This window comes from Lissotriton vulgaris, chromosome 9 (genome assembly GCF_964263255.1).
Source record: "Lissotriton vulgaris chromosome 9, aLisVul1.2, whole genome shotgun sequence".
Taxonomy (NCBI): Eukaryota; Metazoa; Chordata; class Amphibia; order Caudata; family Salamandridae; genus Lissotriton; species Lissotriton vulgaris.
Genome location: NC_141697.1, coordinates 608,351,038 through 608,366,017, shown reverse-complemented (window position 1 = coordinate 608,366,017; position 14,980 = coordinate 608,351,038). Strand labels below are relative to the sequence as shown.

General features: G+C 47.4%; 1 protein-coding gene and 1 pseudogene across 1 annotated transcript in view; both read left to right on the top strand.

Annotated features, from left to right (window-relative positions):
- SPTBN4 (spectrin beta, non-erythrocytic 4) overlaps positions 1-14,980 on the top strand; it is a 1,634,043-nt gene that overhangs the window by 694,766 nt on the left and 924,297 nt on the right. The gene's annotated exons all lie outside the window — the stretch shown is intronic.
- On the top strand, positions 5,182-5,444 carry LOC147691955 (pancreatic progenitor cell differentiation and proliferation factor-like protein pseudogene; annotated as a pseudogene).

Below are 14,980 nucleotides of genomic sequence, written 5' to 3'. Positions count from 1 at the left end.
ATTTTATTAAGATAGTGAGCAACAGCTGGACGGACAAAGCCAGATGGGGAGTCTTCAAAAAGTGGACATAGAAACAAGCAAGGAGGATTAGAGTCACGTCAGGGAAAGAGAATACAGAGGGAGTATTGAGAAAAACCAGTGACTACTTGGCAAAAGGGTTTGATGATTTGGTTTGAGAAAGTAAAAGGGAAAAGATAGTGGAAGGACTAAATCACAGCACTGGAGACAAAGAAGCAGGGAAAGATTATAGCGTTGTGGGCACAATCAACTATAAGGTACTGAGAGGCTGAACAGGGAAGGGCAATAAAGGAGCACGATGGAGCAACTCCTGAGTACAAACCTCAAAACACTCTCCTTCATATCAAATTATCAATCATCTTTTCTAGGCAGGATTGCCCCTTGCTTCATCACATCAAGTACTTTTGACCAAAGTTGGGCTTTTTCAAGGCTCTTGACACATGCCAAAATGTTTTATATACAAGGAAAATGTATATCATTCAATTAAGTATGAATATTTTTAAGTCAAAATGAAATTATTCCAAGTTAGTTTTAATACCATTTCTCAATATAGGGAGATATCACACCCGCTGAGCATGACAACCAAAATATCTCAATCCATATTAATATCCATTGTATTACACATGTTTTACTTAAAATCTTAAATCTTTGTCAATCTGAATGATGCTCCATTGTTTGTTTGAAGAGAAATCTTTAGCCAGGTGCTTGTGCATTGAATTTCAGAATTTACAGGAGGATAGAAACTTCTGTCTGTTACCAGTAGCCGATAACGAGTCCACAGGGTCTATATCAAACTTGTTTCGAGCTTCTTTATGGTATCATCAGACCATTTTATTTCTTTAAATCTCTTAATTATTTGAGTTTTATCATCATGAAGAGTTCATGCCAAGAGATCCAAGACCTTTCCCCTCAGCATCAGCAAAACATTCTTTTTTTCAAAAGACAGAGTTTAAAAAACAACCTGAACCTCCAGGAGCCCGGGCAACACTAAAAGTACAATATAATATTACATAGATAGGACAATACGATTACAGTATTAAAAAGCTAAACAAATGATAACAAACATTGACAAAGCACTATAAACGTAGACCATTGTTGCCTGTGCTGTTCTGATTCATCTTTCCAAATTGGCACTCAGATAAAAGTGGGAAAATCCATGAATGGCTGTCAGTTAAAATTCAAACAATGAATGAGATCAATCTCCAAACAATGAATAGGATTTGCCTTGAATCTCCGCTCCCTGACACCCGTTTTCAGACATTTCTTGAATAACCTAGTGAAGATTTGATTGGCTAGGAGGTGCTATACTCCCTAGATTTTATTTTTCATTATGTGAAGCTATAAAGTATCCTTGTTCTCACCTCTTGTACCAATGAAACATTTAGGCTGTATGACTTAAAGTGTGCTTTTGCATGGCTGACTGTCACATAATAGACTGACATCCCCACAGTAAAATCTGCACCATGTCGATACCAGAGACTGGTGACCGCCTCGATGGATAATAGGCCTACATGAAGGGTTCCTTTTTAATGCTGATGGGTCAGTAACACCAGTTAGCGGTCCAATCGGAATTACAAGGCCCATGGTAACTTTGTGGATCTGGTACTCTTCACTCGTGAACAGTGGCTGCTGAAAGCAGCTAAAATCTCCAGTGAAACTCTGGTGGAAAATGAAGGATAACCACAGGGATCACTCCTGATATAAATAATTGCCTTGGTTTCTCTGGGGAACCTTAGGGTTCCCCTTGTATTGTGCAATTACAGCTGAACCCCAGAGTTAGAGCTACCCCTAAACTTGGTAAATCTAGGAGGGAGTAGAGTTATCAGGGAAATGATGGGACCACGTAATGAAGCCACCTTTCAAGACATCATAGATAGCCAATCCAAAAATCGAAATAAATGGTTGAACAGTAATGACATCATAATCTTCTTGTTTATCATGCCTCTTAAACACATGAAACTAAGATGTGTCCGGGTTTCTGGGCTTGTGTTTTGTGAAAAGCTGTAATTTCTAATGTAAGAAAATACCACGTTTTGCGACTCAAAGGGAACATATTCAGGGAAAGCCCTGTGGATTGTATGGAAGAGTTCAAGAACCCTAGACTCACGCAAGAGGATGATGCAGTAACTGTGTGCAGGGTCAGAGACCGCAGCAACAAGTATCCTGTGATGCTCAGAAGAGAAGCGAGGGCAAAAGACAAGCTTTAAATATAAGAGGAAGCTGTTTTGCAGCCACCTCATTTACTGTCAGTGAAAAGAGCAGAAATAAACCTGATTTGCATATTCATGCCTGCGAATTAACCTCCCCCTTCCTACCCTGGCAGGGGATAGGAGAATGTACGTTGCTGAAATGAGGGCGAATCACCCTTCTCAGACTGGAATTCACGCAGAATTCTTTTCAGGAATGATTTATAATTCATGTTCTTGTGAAACTGATTAATTTCTAAATGTATGTTTATTGAAGGCATTCTTACTGTGTGGTGTGCTTACGCCTTGCTTAGAGGTCTTTTGCTAGCATAGATGACAAATCTTGCCTTTCGCTTTCTGTTTTTTTGGAGTGCGCATTGCGCTTTTCTCTAGCAAACTCCATCGTGTCGGTTAGTATCTTAGATTACCTTGCAGGTACAGGCCCTATCGCTATCCGATCCCATACATTAATCTTTTTCTGCTTCGTCTTGGAGAGATTGAAGCTGGGAGGGGGTAAAATATAGATTCATGATGGATGTGACTGGAGACATTTGCATAAGCCAGATGTAATAGAAAACCCCAACTAACCTGGACATTAAACACCTGGCAGTGACATAACAAACATTGCGAGCATTACTGTCATGAACAGAAGAAACATAAAAAAACTTCACAAGTGCTGTCACTGTCAGAAAAAAGCTACAGGTCCGGCAGACCTGGACAGAACAAACCTAGCAAAGCCTGCAAGCAAGGACACAAAAAAACCTCGCAAGGCCTGCAGGCATGAACACAACAAATCTCGCAAGGCCTACAGACATGGACAGAATACATCTTACAAGGCTGGTAGATGTGGATACAAGACATCTCACAAGGCCTGCAGGCATGGACAGAACACACTTTGTAAGGCATGCAGGAGGTAACACAGTAATCCTTGCAAGGCCTGCCGGACTCAACAAACTCTGCAAAGTTTGCAGGCATGGACATGACAACCCCTGCGAGGTTTGCACGCATAGACAGTATAAACCTCAAAGGACCTTTTAGGGGGAAACGAATACCCCAGGATGTCTCATATCATGGACAGGTCAAAACGAGCAGGAGCTTTCTAGCATGGCCAGAGTAACCCGGCCATGGTTTGAGATTGTGGACAGGAGACATACCGAATACAAGTACGTTAAAACATCAGACACAAACGTGTTTTTCACATGCCTAGCTTCATGATGTAATAGCATGGAAACGTAACACGCACTCTGTACGCGATCCGATTGGGTATCTGCTAAAAACAAAGCAAAACATTCCCGTAATCTAATTCCTTGGGAAGATGTCAGGTTGAAAACACGATATAATGGAAATTAGACATATATACAAGAACCTCTGCGATGAAAAGGAAAGGAAAATACGTGATACAATAGCTTGAAAAGAGCCATTGGGTACACTGCTTGATATCTTGAACTGCAGACGTATACAATACCAGATAGCAAAGAAAGGGAACACGTATAAGATCTGACAGCATGGCATGCAGACAAGTACATGACCTAACAATAGCCTGGAAAAGAAAACCACTGCAGGGTCTGAAGACATGGGAAGGAGACATGGTCAGAATACAAAGGACAAGACACATGCAGAGTCCGATACAGTATAAACAGGCACTGGAAAAGCCAGTCTGGCCTTCTGAAACTGGTGTGATTGTAATTTTTTGTTGTTGTTGCAAGCATATGCGTCAAAATGAAAATAAAAAGTGGACCCTTTTAAATGTGGCCGCCATATGTATGAAAAAATGATATTAAAGTAAATTAAAAAGACATTCACTGATGTGGCAATTGTATTAGTGATGACGCCTTTCAAATTAGTAATTTGTTGTTATTTGTGTAGCAGACAAGAATATATTGTCACCTAGCCAAGCACTCAAATTGCAGACAGCTACAAAGTTACAGTGGCCCCAAAACAGTTATAACAGCCACTTTAAAAAGGAGACAGAAAATAAATTGCTTTTACTAGCTGATGTTCAAAGTTAATATAAAAAATAAATCAACTCAAACACACTTCAACACAGAGTTGTCACTGAGGAGAAAGGAACTGTTTTTAGGCAGGTTTTAACAATGCACAGAGGCTTTGTGCAGTCACTCAAAGTGAACATAGCCAATTGGCAAAGTGTGCAGACCCTCCACAGCTTTCCAAAGTGTGTGGTGCGACACGTTACTGTGCCGCGCCCCATACGTAGGTGTCTCGCGCGTGGGATATTTCCGCGGAAGTACGTGGCGTCGGTGCACCTTGCACATTGAGTAGCGAGCGGGATGTTCATTAGAGGTCGATCGAGTGCCTCCGAGCAACTCGGTACCTCCGTCCTAGTATCCAGGAATGTAATGAGAGCGGCACATTCACCCCATCTAGAGTAACTCTGGGCGTCACGAAGAGGCTCACCATGCGCGCAGTCCTCTTGCTCATGAAGGCGTCCAGGCGCTCTCCAGTCAGGCCCCCTCGAGACGTGCTTTGGGGCGCGTCTCGCGGGAGGCGGATCCGTGACTAATCTCTGGTTCTGCAGGCCCCTTGCGGTGACTTCCAAAGGGGAGGCGCAGCCCTTGCAATGAATATTAATATACTGGTGCCGTTTTCTAAATGCGCTCCTGTGGTCTCCGTTGTTTACACGGTTAAGAATCCACATGACGTAGAATCCTTCCTAGGAAACATCTTCAGACCCTCCTGTTAATGGCTGCAACAGGGGAGAGGATGTGTCCTAACGGCTAGAGCATCCAAGAATCCTGTGACAGAGAGCAAGGAGAATTGTAGTTGTTTGTTTTGCTTAACTTCTTTGGTCAGCGCGCTCTGCACAGAAGTAGGTTTTCCTTCAACCTGGAATAGTCATTGCCCGTTAGAAGTAGTAGCGACTCACCGAGGCGAGAAAAGCCCGCCTTTTACGAAGCAGGTATCTGCTTCTAATTTCCAGAATTCACGTACTTGGGCAATGTCTCGGTTTTGCTGGAACATGACATCCGTACCATCGACTAGTTGGCTGATGGCCAAAAATCAGTACCATAGAACTCGTCAGAATTCTGAATCCAGTAATTGTTCCAGCAGTTCATCTTCCATGTACTGCAACTCTGGACACCCAGGAGACCACGAAAAAGCCAGCCATGGGCTCCCAGAAAGGTTTGAGAAATGCTGGTGGCTGAAAACTTTTTCCACTCTGAACAAGTCCCTGCAACGTCTACCAGGATAGATATTTCTACAGAAAGTGCTCGCAGCTGACTTTGACTCAGAGCAGGATAGAGTGGCGTGGTGTGCCTCCGTTGTACAAACAATTTCAGTTCCTCAATGTCTCTGTTCTGTTTGACTTTGATTGTTCAACTGACAGTGATCCAGTTTAGACTCAGTGATGTATGCAGTCAGTTAGAACATCAGGAAAGAAATCAGATTCATGATCTGTGCACATTGTCCAGTGCCTTGTTGTAGCTGGGTGTCGGAGTATGCTATGCATTTTATCAATCAATGTTTGTAAAATGTGCGAAATCTAAGCATAATTCATAAGTTTAATTCCGTCATCAGTGTCTTTAAAATTTTTATTTCTTTTAACTTTTGGGCATATCACATAATCTTCCGGTGCCTAAAATCAATGTAACGCAACTGCTGCTCGTGTAAAGCGCTCTGACACCTTCGAGTCGAGTTTGCGATATATAAAAAAAATACATTCAAATGTGTGTGGGGTTGTGTGTGTGTGGGGTTGTGTGTGTGTGTATGGGGTTGTGTGTATGTGGGGTTGTGCGTGTGTGGTTGTGTGTGTGGGGTTGTGTGTGTGTGTGGGGTTGTGTGTGTGTGGGTTTGTGTGTGTGTGGGGTTGTGTGTGTGCGTGGGGTTGTGTGTTACACAGTTAGGGACCTATTTACATGTCCCTTGTGCTGCCGGTGCATCAATTTAACCATGCGAACCACCCCCCGTAGTGGTTCGGACTTGCTCGCTCGCGTTACCGTGTCCCTGAATTTATTTTGGCAAAAAGGTGTGTCACCAACATGAAAAGTTTGGAAAGCTGTGCTCTACCCCATACTGTATGCTGTGGTGGCCAGAAGCAAAATGTGTAAGCCAATTGAACTAACTAAAGGTTAAAGTCGACTGATCAAAAGCCTCTCTATAGTTGTATATAATTAGGGCTCCTGGTTTTATGGTATTTATTTTTGGAACATTTCCGTCTGTATTTATCCATAATTATTTTTGAGCCATCTTATTGGTATTCATCCAGGTTTCTTTTGTGGTTTGTCAACAGATGAGAGGATAACTCCTATATTTCTGCATTTATTTAATGGGTAAAGGTGGACTCAAACGTTGATGCCTGTCAGGATTCAGGACATTGCACAGCCAAAAGTAATAAAATAATAAACCCACATTAAAAAAAATTGTGTATTAACACATATACATGTTGAGATATGCAGTAATTTAAGTACATCTCATTGGGGTTTGTAGCTCCCCATGCTATCATATGTACTGTAACTGGCCTGATAGTCATTAATCTCAGCATAAATACAGACAGGAGAGACAGTGTTTTCTGTCTGTATTTTGTAAAAATCAGTAAAAATGGAAAACAGGGAGTATGATTTTTAAGTAATAGTCTGAAAAACCAGCTACGGTTGTCTCAAACACCAGATGTGAAAAACAAGACCACCATTTGAAGGATAGTAATTTTTTTTAAAAACGATTTTATTCATATTTTCAATCATTTAGACAGTTATACCTCAGTTCCATAGTACATTTCACCTTGCAATGCTTAACAGACAGTAATCCTAATATGTCAGCCTCACAATCCGTCTATCTCCATCCTAATCCTCAGCACTCATTTCTTCATGAATTTTGTCTATACAGTATAATAGTCCATGCCATTCCAACCTTCAGTTCTGACCTGGACGTCAAGTCGATATTGCTCTAGGCTTGTGCATTGTCTAATTCCTCCTCACATCTTACAATCTACTAACAAAACACAACAAGCCCCCCCTTCCCTCCTCCCCCCCAGGACCTCCCCCCCACCCATCAGACATGTCGCTCCCCACCCTTATCTCCTATGTCACGCAGCATGTACTCCTGCCATCCAATTCAAAGTATGGTGTCAGTGATCAGGGCCCCATCAAGGGGGATGCTCTCATAACAATCATCTCGCCCGACATCTTCCCCACCCACACTACAAAGGTAATGCTCCAGTGCAGTAGGAGAAGTCCCCCCTCTCAGAAGGTCAGTCATCGTCGTCAGTCGGATTCTTTAGCAGGTCCACCCTCGCCACCCAGGCCCTAGCCGCCTCAAGCAATTTGTCATTATTGGTTCTCCGCACCATTTGTAATCGGAAGATCCCCTCACAGTCCGCCCACTTTATAAATTCCCGTAACCATCACGCTTCATTGGGCATAGTAACCGCTTTCCAATGGCTAGTAATATCTCTTGTAGCTAGGATTCACCCTAAGTCTTCGAATTTACTGGTGAGTTTATTACGGGCAGTGTGTGGAAACCAGTATAGCAGACAAACACCCGGAGTCAGCTGTGGACCCCTATCCGTTACCTCTTGTAATTTGGACATGACCTCCCCCCAAAACCTGTGTAACAGAGGACATTCCCAGAGCATGTGGAGAAGTGCAGCATTTTCCAGTTTGCACTGCGGACAGGTTATGCGGAATCCGAAAAACTAATTAAGTTTAAAACGGGTCAGGTACGCTCGGTGGAACACGTAAAATTGTATTAGTTGAAATCTCCCGTTCCGGGAGCATTTCCAAGCCCGTTCCATCAACATCTACCACGGCTTCTCCTCTATGGATGTCCCTCGATCCAATTCCCATTTAATGCGCAGCCCCTCTAAAAGAGTTCTGGACCCCTGCGTAATTCTCTTATAGAGACAGGTGACCGCCTTAACCTTCCCCGCTGAGGTGACCACATACTGACAGGGGAGAAAGGCCTGCGGCTCAGCCAGGCTCATACTAGACATCCCACGTAAAGAACATATCTCTGATCACCTGAAAAACCTCCACTGGCTCCCCGTCAATAAGAGGATCACTTTCCGGCTCCTAACCCACGCACACAAAGCACTCTACGAAATCGGACCAGAATGCCTCAACTCTCGACTGTCCTTCTACACCCCCTCCCGCCAACTACGATCATCCAACCAAGCCCTCGCCACGGTACCTCGCATCAACAAAACCACCATGGGAGGCAGATCCTTCTCCTACCTGGCAGCTAAAACCTGGAACTCAATTCCCACCCACCTTCGCCTTACCCAGAACCACCTAGCATTCAGAAAGCAACTTAAAAACTGGATATTTGACAAGTAATTCCCCACCCCTCCTCAAGCGCCTTGAGACCCTCTGGGTATGTAGCGCGCTATATAAATTCTTTGACTTGACTTCTTTGACTTGACTACCCCTTTTTTCCAGTGCTTATGAATAGCAGCCGTCAACGCTGCATGCAAGAGAAAGTCTTGTTCGGGAATTTCATATCTTTCCATGAGATCTTGAAAGGGTATGAGGATTCCATCTTCATAGAGGTCCCCGAGATTGGAGATCCCCTGGTCTTCCCAGTCTCGCAACCTTTGCCAATCCCCTCCGTGTGGTAACACCTCACAGAGCCATAATGGGATCTGAGGTGCGTATGAGGGCCCACCCAATATTTCTATTGGCACGATTCCAACATTGACGCACCACCCACAGATCCCTCGGCACCTCTCTTTCATGTAACGGCAGCTGGAGAAGAGTCAGAGCGAGCTGGCGAAGGCCCAGGTCCATACCCCTCTGGTTCTCCTCTGCCCTCAACTTCCCCGCCATCCACCGCGTACCATTGAAATTGGGCCGCGTGATAATATGCCTCAAAATCAGGAGCTGCTAATCCTCCCTCCCGCCTAGGGCGCATCATAGTGCTCAGCGCCACTCTGCATCGCCCCGAGCTCCACAAAAAATCAGTAACCATTGTATTCAGTTGGGCACAGTATTTTCCAGGGATCCAAGCGGTAACGCTCCAAAATAGTAGAGTAGACGGGGCATGGTCACCATCTTTAACAACGCCACTCTCCCCATTACTGACGAAGGCAATCTCCCCAAAAATCAAAATTACTCCTAGTGGCTCTTAATGCGCCCCCCACGTTGCCCTCGAATAAGTCAGAAGGCTCATGATGAATTCTGACTCCTAAATAAGGCAAGCAACTGCTTTCCCATCTCACATCTAGTCCAACTGGCAGGTCAGTTCTACCCCCACGCACCTGGAAAAGGCACGTCTTGTTCCAGTTAACTGTGAGCCCTGCCATCTGCCCTAGTCTAGCCAGCAATTCACGGGCACCCTGTAACTCCCCAGCAGCATTGGCGAGGAACATTAAAAGATCGTCTGCATATAGAGCAATGTAGTTTGTCTGACCCATCCCGTCCAATCCCCCCTAATACCCCCCGACACAGCCAATGACTCGATGGCCAGGGCGAACAGAAGGGGAGACAACGGGCATCCCTGCCTCGTCCCCCTGCCCACCCTGCAGGCTTCAGAAATCACACCCCCCCCCCGTTTGAACCCTGGCCGTCGAGCGGTTATATAGAATTTTCGTCCAGGCCACAAACCCCTCACCCAGGCCAAATGCCCTCAAGACCCTTAACGGATGTGGCCACTCAAGACTATCGAAGGCCTTTTCAATGTCAATCGATAGTATGCATGCCTCTCCCCCCTCATCCACCAAGCCATGTACCGGTTGGCACAGTCTTCGTATATTCATGGCCGTATTCCGAGAAGGAATAAACCCAGCCTGCTCCTCGTGCACAAGTGTTGTCATGTGAGCCATCAGTCGACTGGCCAGAACACTACTCAAGATCTAATCATCGAGATTAAGCATCGCCAGAGGGCAATAGGCTGTGCGGTCCCACGCCGGTTTGTCAGGCTTGAGGAGGGGTACAATTACTGCTTCCTTTGTTGATCTAGGCAGGTAGCCATCTTGCTTTAATCTGTTGTAGAGGGTTACCAGCGGGGGGCCAACAGGTCAACATATGGGGCATAAAACTCACACGGTAACCCATCAGTGCCCGGGGTTTTGTTCCTGGGCATGCGCTTTATGGCTCCCCTGATCTCTCCCAACTCCACTGGCCGACCCAAGCTCACAGCATCCTCCACCTCGTTCTGCTGCAGTTCAATGTCTAGGAAGCCCCCTTCCTCCAGAACTCCTGATCTAGCCTACTTTGATATAGTGTGGTGTAGTATTCCAGAAATTGTGTGTTGGTAGCCTGTTGTCCATAGTATACTGCGCCACCCTCAGCGTGCAGCTCTAAGATTCGTGTCCCTCTGTGCGAGGGTTAGCCAGCCAAGCTAAAGTGCCCCAGATTTTTCCCTCTCAGCGTGTGCCCTTGCCGCGTATGCCCTGTGATCGTGACACCTGAGTCGCTCCACTTGTGCCGCTACCTCTTCTCTAGCCACCAGAAGTTCTTCTTGTTTATCCTCCCGTCCAGGTCTTTCCTTCTCTATGTCCCTGAGCTTTTGTTCCGCCGTCTGCACATCACTGAGTGAGGTTTTACGTACTCCCACCTCTTCCCCAATACAACGCCCTCAAATCACGACTTTAAAGGCATCCCACTCGTTATGTAGGCTAGTGGACGTGTTGGTGTTGTGTTGAAAGTATTCCTCAATAGCATTACCTATGGTGGTTCTGAAGACCTGGTCTTCCAGGGTTTCCGGGCGGAGACGCCAGCTAGGGATGGTGGACTGTACCCAAACCCAGTTCAAGAACACCAGTAACTGGTTGTGATCAGATGTCGTCCTTTCTAAGTACTCACTCAACACGATCGTCATATGCACATAAGGTGAGCAAAGGATAGCTTCCAAGCGGACATGCAACTCATGCATAGCTGAAAAATAAGAGTAGTCCCGTTCCCCGGGTGATGAACCCACCAAGTGTCAATCAGTCCCCATTGCCTTTGCCAGTACTGTCGGGCTTCAGCAATCCTATGAGCAGGAGTGTCAGGGAGTGGAGGATGAGAGTGGTCCAGGTCTATATCAGTAATGCAATTGAAATCTCCCCCCTGGAGTATAAGGCCTGACAATACATTTGCCAATTCCTGCGATAAATGCGCCAAGAAACCTGGTTATTCAGTATTAGGAGCATATATGCTTCCTAACGTAATATCCCGGCCATCAAGCCGCCCCGCAACTATCGTGAATCGGCCGTCGGTATCTATGATCTGCCTAACACAATATAATGGAACCCCAGCTCGCACCCATACCAAGGTCCCTCTTGCATAGGCCGAATATGTGGTGTGAAATACCTGCCCCCTCCAGTGACGCTGTAGCACCACTCCTTCTGACTTTGTCAAGTGGGTTTCTTGCAGTAGTGCAATTTGCACCCCTCTACGCACCAGGTAGGCATGAATTTTGTGCCGCCGTCCCATGGTGTGCATCCCCCATACATTCCAGGACATAATTTTGATTCCTACAGAGGTACCCATGGCTGTAAGTCAAGTTCCTGACCCCAAATGGCCCCCGTAGCGCCATGTCTGATCCCCCCTTCCGCCCCTAATGTCAAACTTTACCCAACTCCCAGTCCCCAGGACAGGCACACAAGAACAGGTCCCCATCCAAACAAAGATATTCATACAATAAAACAAAGAAAGGAGGTGGCGTGTAACTCTCATCCGATGGCCTCAGAGCCCCCCCCCCTCCCCCCCCGGCCCCCTCCATTATAACTAAAGCACCTCTCGGGCCCCACATCTGTTGTGGATTCCCTCTGTGGCACAGCAGCCGGGCCCTTATGTCTCAGTGTCACTTCTGGCTGCTAATCATCTTGTGGCTTCTACCCCCCTGTAGCTCGCTCATCCAAACAACCCATCTGCTGTCTGGAGTAACATCCGGAAGTTCGGTATCAGAAAGTCCCAGGACACTGCTCGATCCCGAGCTCTCCACCCCAGCCCTCTCATTATCCGTGCCAGTGCTAGCCAGACTGACTTCACCTTGGCTAATGTGCGCCACTGCTCGCACCGCTCTGTCACGTTCCTGCTGACTCTCAGCTGGGGAGAGGGGTCTCTGCGGCGGCGACAAATGGGGCAACCGAGCCCGAGGGGAAGTGGGCCTTTGTGAGCGTGCTCCAACGCCGCCCCGGACCTCCAACCAGTCCCATGCAGCCTTCGGAGTGAGAAAGAAGTGCACATCCGAGTCCGCAGTGATCCTGAGGCGAGCTGGGAACAGAATGGCATAAGAAATACATAGCTGGCTCCCCTTTCGCTTGACTACTATGAAAGAAGCCCTCTGTCGCTGCACTTCCAGAGTGTAATCCGCGAAGATCATCACCCTACTATTCCTAATCTGTAGATTCTGGTGGTACCGGGCTCTCTGTAGTATAAAGTCTCGATCCCTGTAGTGCAGTAGTCGCACCACCAGAGGGCGGGGCGGAGCTCACGGTTTCGGCGCACGAGCCGGGACCCAGTGTGCACGTTCCAACGCATAAATGGGTGATAAACCTTCCGGGGCCACCTCCGTTTTCAGCCAGGTCTCCAAAAACGGAACTGGGCCAGACCCCTCCTCACGCTCTGGAACTCCCACGATACGGAGGTTATTTCGTCGTGAGCGCCCCTCACTGTCTTCAGCCCTCATCTACAGCCCTTTGACCCTATTCACCACTTCTTTCAGCGAGGCTTGAAGGTTGGCTACTGTGTCTGGTACATCTTTCATGTTAGTTTCGTTGGTTGCCACTCTCTCTTTGAGTTTTCGGTGATCATCTTTCAATAGAGTGAGATCTGAGCCAATGGCAGCCATCCTCGCCTCCAGCACCTCCCGCGAAGCAAGAATGGCCTGCATAATATCTCCTAGTGACGGGTCTCCGGTTTGGCCAGGCCCTCGCTCCCTTGTGGCTGTGTCATCGTCATCTGTATGTTGATCTGTCTACTCCATCTGCAGGACTTCAAAACCCTTTTTTCTGGACACTCTGCTCATCTTGGAGTCCGTGAACAGCAGAAGCCAGTAATATAAAGGGAGCTTATGAGCCTCTTCTTCCCCAGATAGGTGGCGTAGTATCCGTACTCCCACCAAGGTAGTGCCACCTAGGCCTCGCCAGAAACCTGTTGGGCCGCTGATCTCTCCTCGCGATGACTCCAAGTGTATTCCCTCAGGGTCTCAAGTTAACAGGGAGCAGGGCCTTCCAGAGCAACCCCCCGTTGGTAAACAGGAACAGCACTGTTAAACGTCTAGCTTGTCCTCTCCGCGTGTGGGCAGGTCTCCGTGCTCGCCCCAGAGGTGCGGAGAGTACTCGGGCACCTCATCAGGACACTCCCATGTACCTGGAGTTGTGGGTCCCTCCACCCTAGCTGCAGTCCAGCCCAGGTGTTCACTTTCCTCAGCGCTAGGCCTTCACACCGTCAGCAGCGCAAACCCCAACGCAGGCCTCCCCATCCAAACAGCAGTCCGCTTTCCCGGTTATCATGTAGTCCAAAGGAGCTCATACACGGTCCGCCCAGTGTCTACCAGCAGCCCCTTGCGCCATATCATTCAGCATTCATTGGGGTTTACCAGGTGCCAGGCACTCTCTTCTCTGTGCCCTTAGTAAAGTCTCAGGCAGCGCTAGGCCATCCAGAGTCGCTCATCAGACCCCAGGCCTTTCGCACGCTTTGCGTTCCCGGCTCCCTGCAGGGCTTAGTGGTGCACAGTCAGCCACAGCGCCTCTCAACTGGCCAACCCTCCGCTCCTTATCGACAATGTCACTGGGTGCCGTCCGCGTAGCCGCACAGTGCAGCAATCGCCTCCAGGCAGCTCTGGTGGGCCTGTGTGGCGCTAGATTCAAATGCGGAGGGTCTCATCCCAGCGCGGGGGATGTCCCACTCGCCGCCATTTTAGGACAAGGCAATCACCGCCGGCTGGTCAGGTATCGCGCGCTCTCTCCTGCTGCTCCCAGCCGCAGACCAACGCCAATGGAGGTCGCTACCACCTCCCAGCCACTAGCGCACTCTTGCAGTGACAGTCCTGGGGCACTCACTCTCAGCAGCCGCCTATCTCTCCGTCCGGTGTCAGCTCCGCCGTGTGGGCCGTCATTTTGTGTCACGGTCAGGCAGGCTTCAGCAGGAGGGAAAAACCTTGTTTTGCTCCCCTCTCCGACCTCGCCAGCGTCCCTAACTAGTCGCCAGGCAGGCACCAGCTGCTCCGCTATCGGTTGCCGTAGTGGGGCCCCCGATTAAATCACAGGATCAATGATTTCAGAAGGCGGCCGAGGAGGAGCTCCGAGGTCCACTGCTGTTCACATTGGCGCTCAAGCCACGCCTCCCATTTGAAGGATAGTAATGTGGACAGAAAATGTACAGAGGTTCTGTGAGACTGGCCGAATAATGCGATCAAGCTTTCTTTGAATGATCCAGAAAAAAAATTCCCAACATGACCGATTTAGGAGCCTTTAGAATGCCAACACGACCTTGGAGTATTCAAAAAAAGTGCCTAACTGAATAACGAAGAGAGAAATATGGCACATGTTCACATAGCTTGGGGAAGACATGCAGAGATCAATGCATAGGACTGAATATTTCACCGAGAAAAATAATGTGGACCCCTGGCGCATTGTTCAGGTCAACATAAAGCTTTAAAAAATATAAATAAGATAGAAAGAAACAGTGTTCTGCACCTTGCTTTTTATGCCAGCAGGTATATTGCTTTTAAGGTATATATCTCCTGCTACTTGGGTCTGGATGAAGTTCCTCTTCAGAGAGACGAGGGCCCTTATTACAAGTGGCCAGCAAGCTCCAATGAGCCCAAGAATGGGTGTAACTGGACTCATTGGAATTTCAAGTTTTGTTTGATGACGCACAGAGATTTTGGAGCTG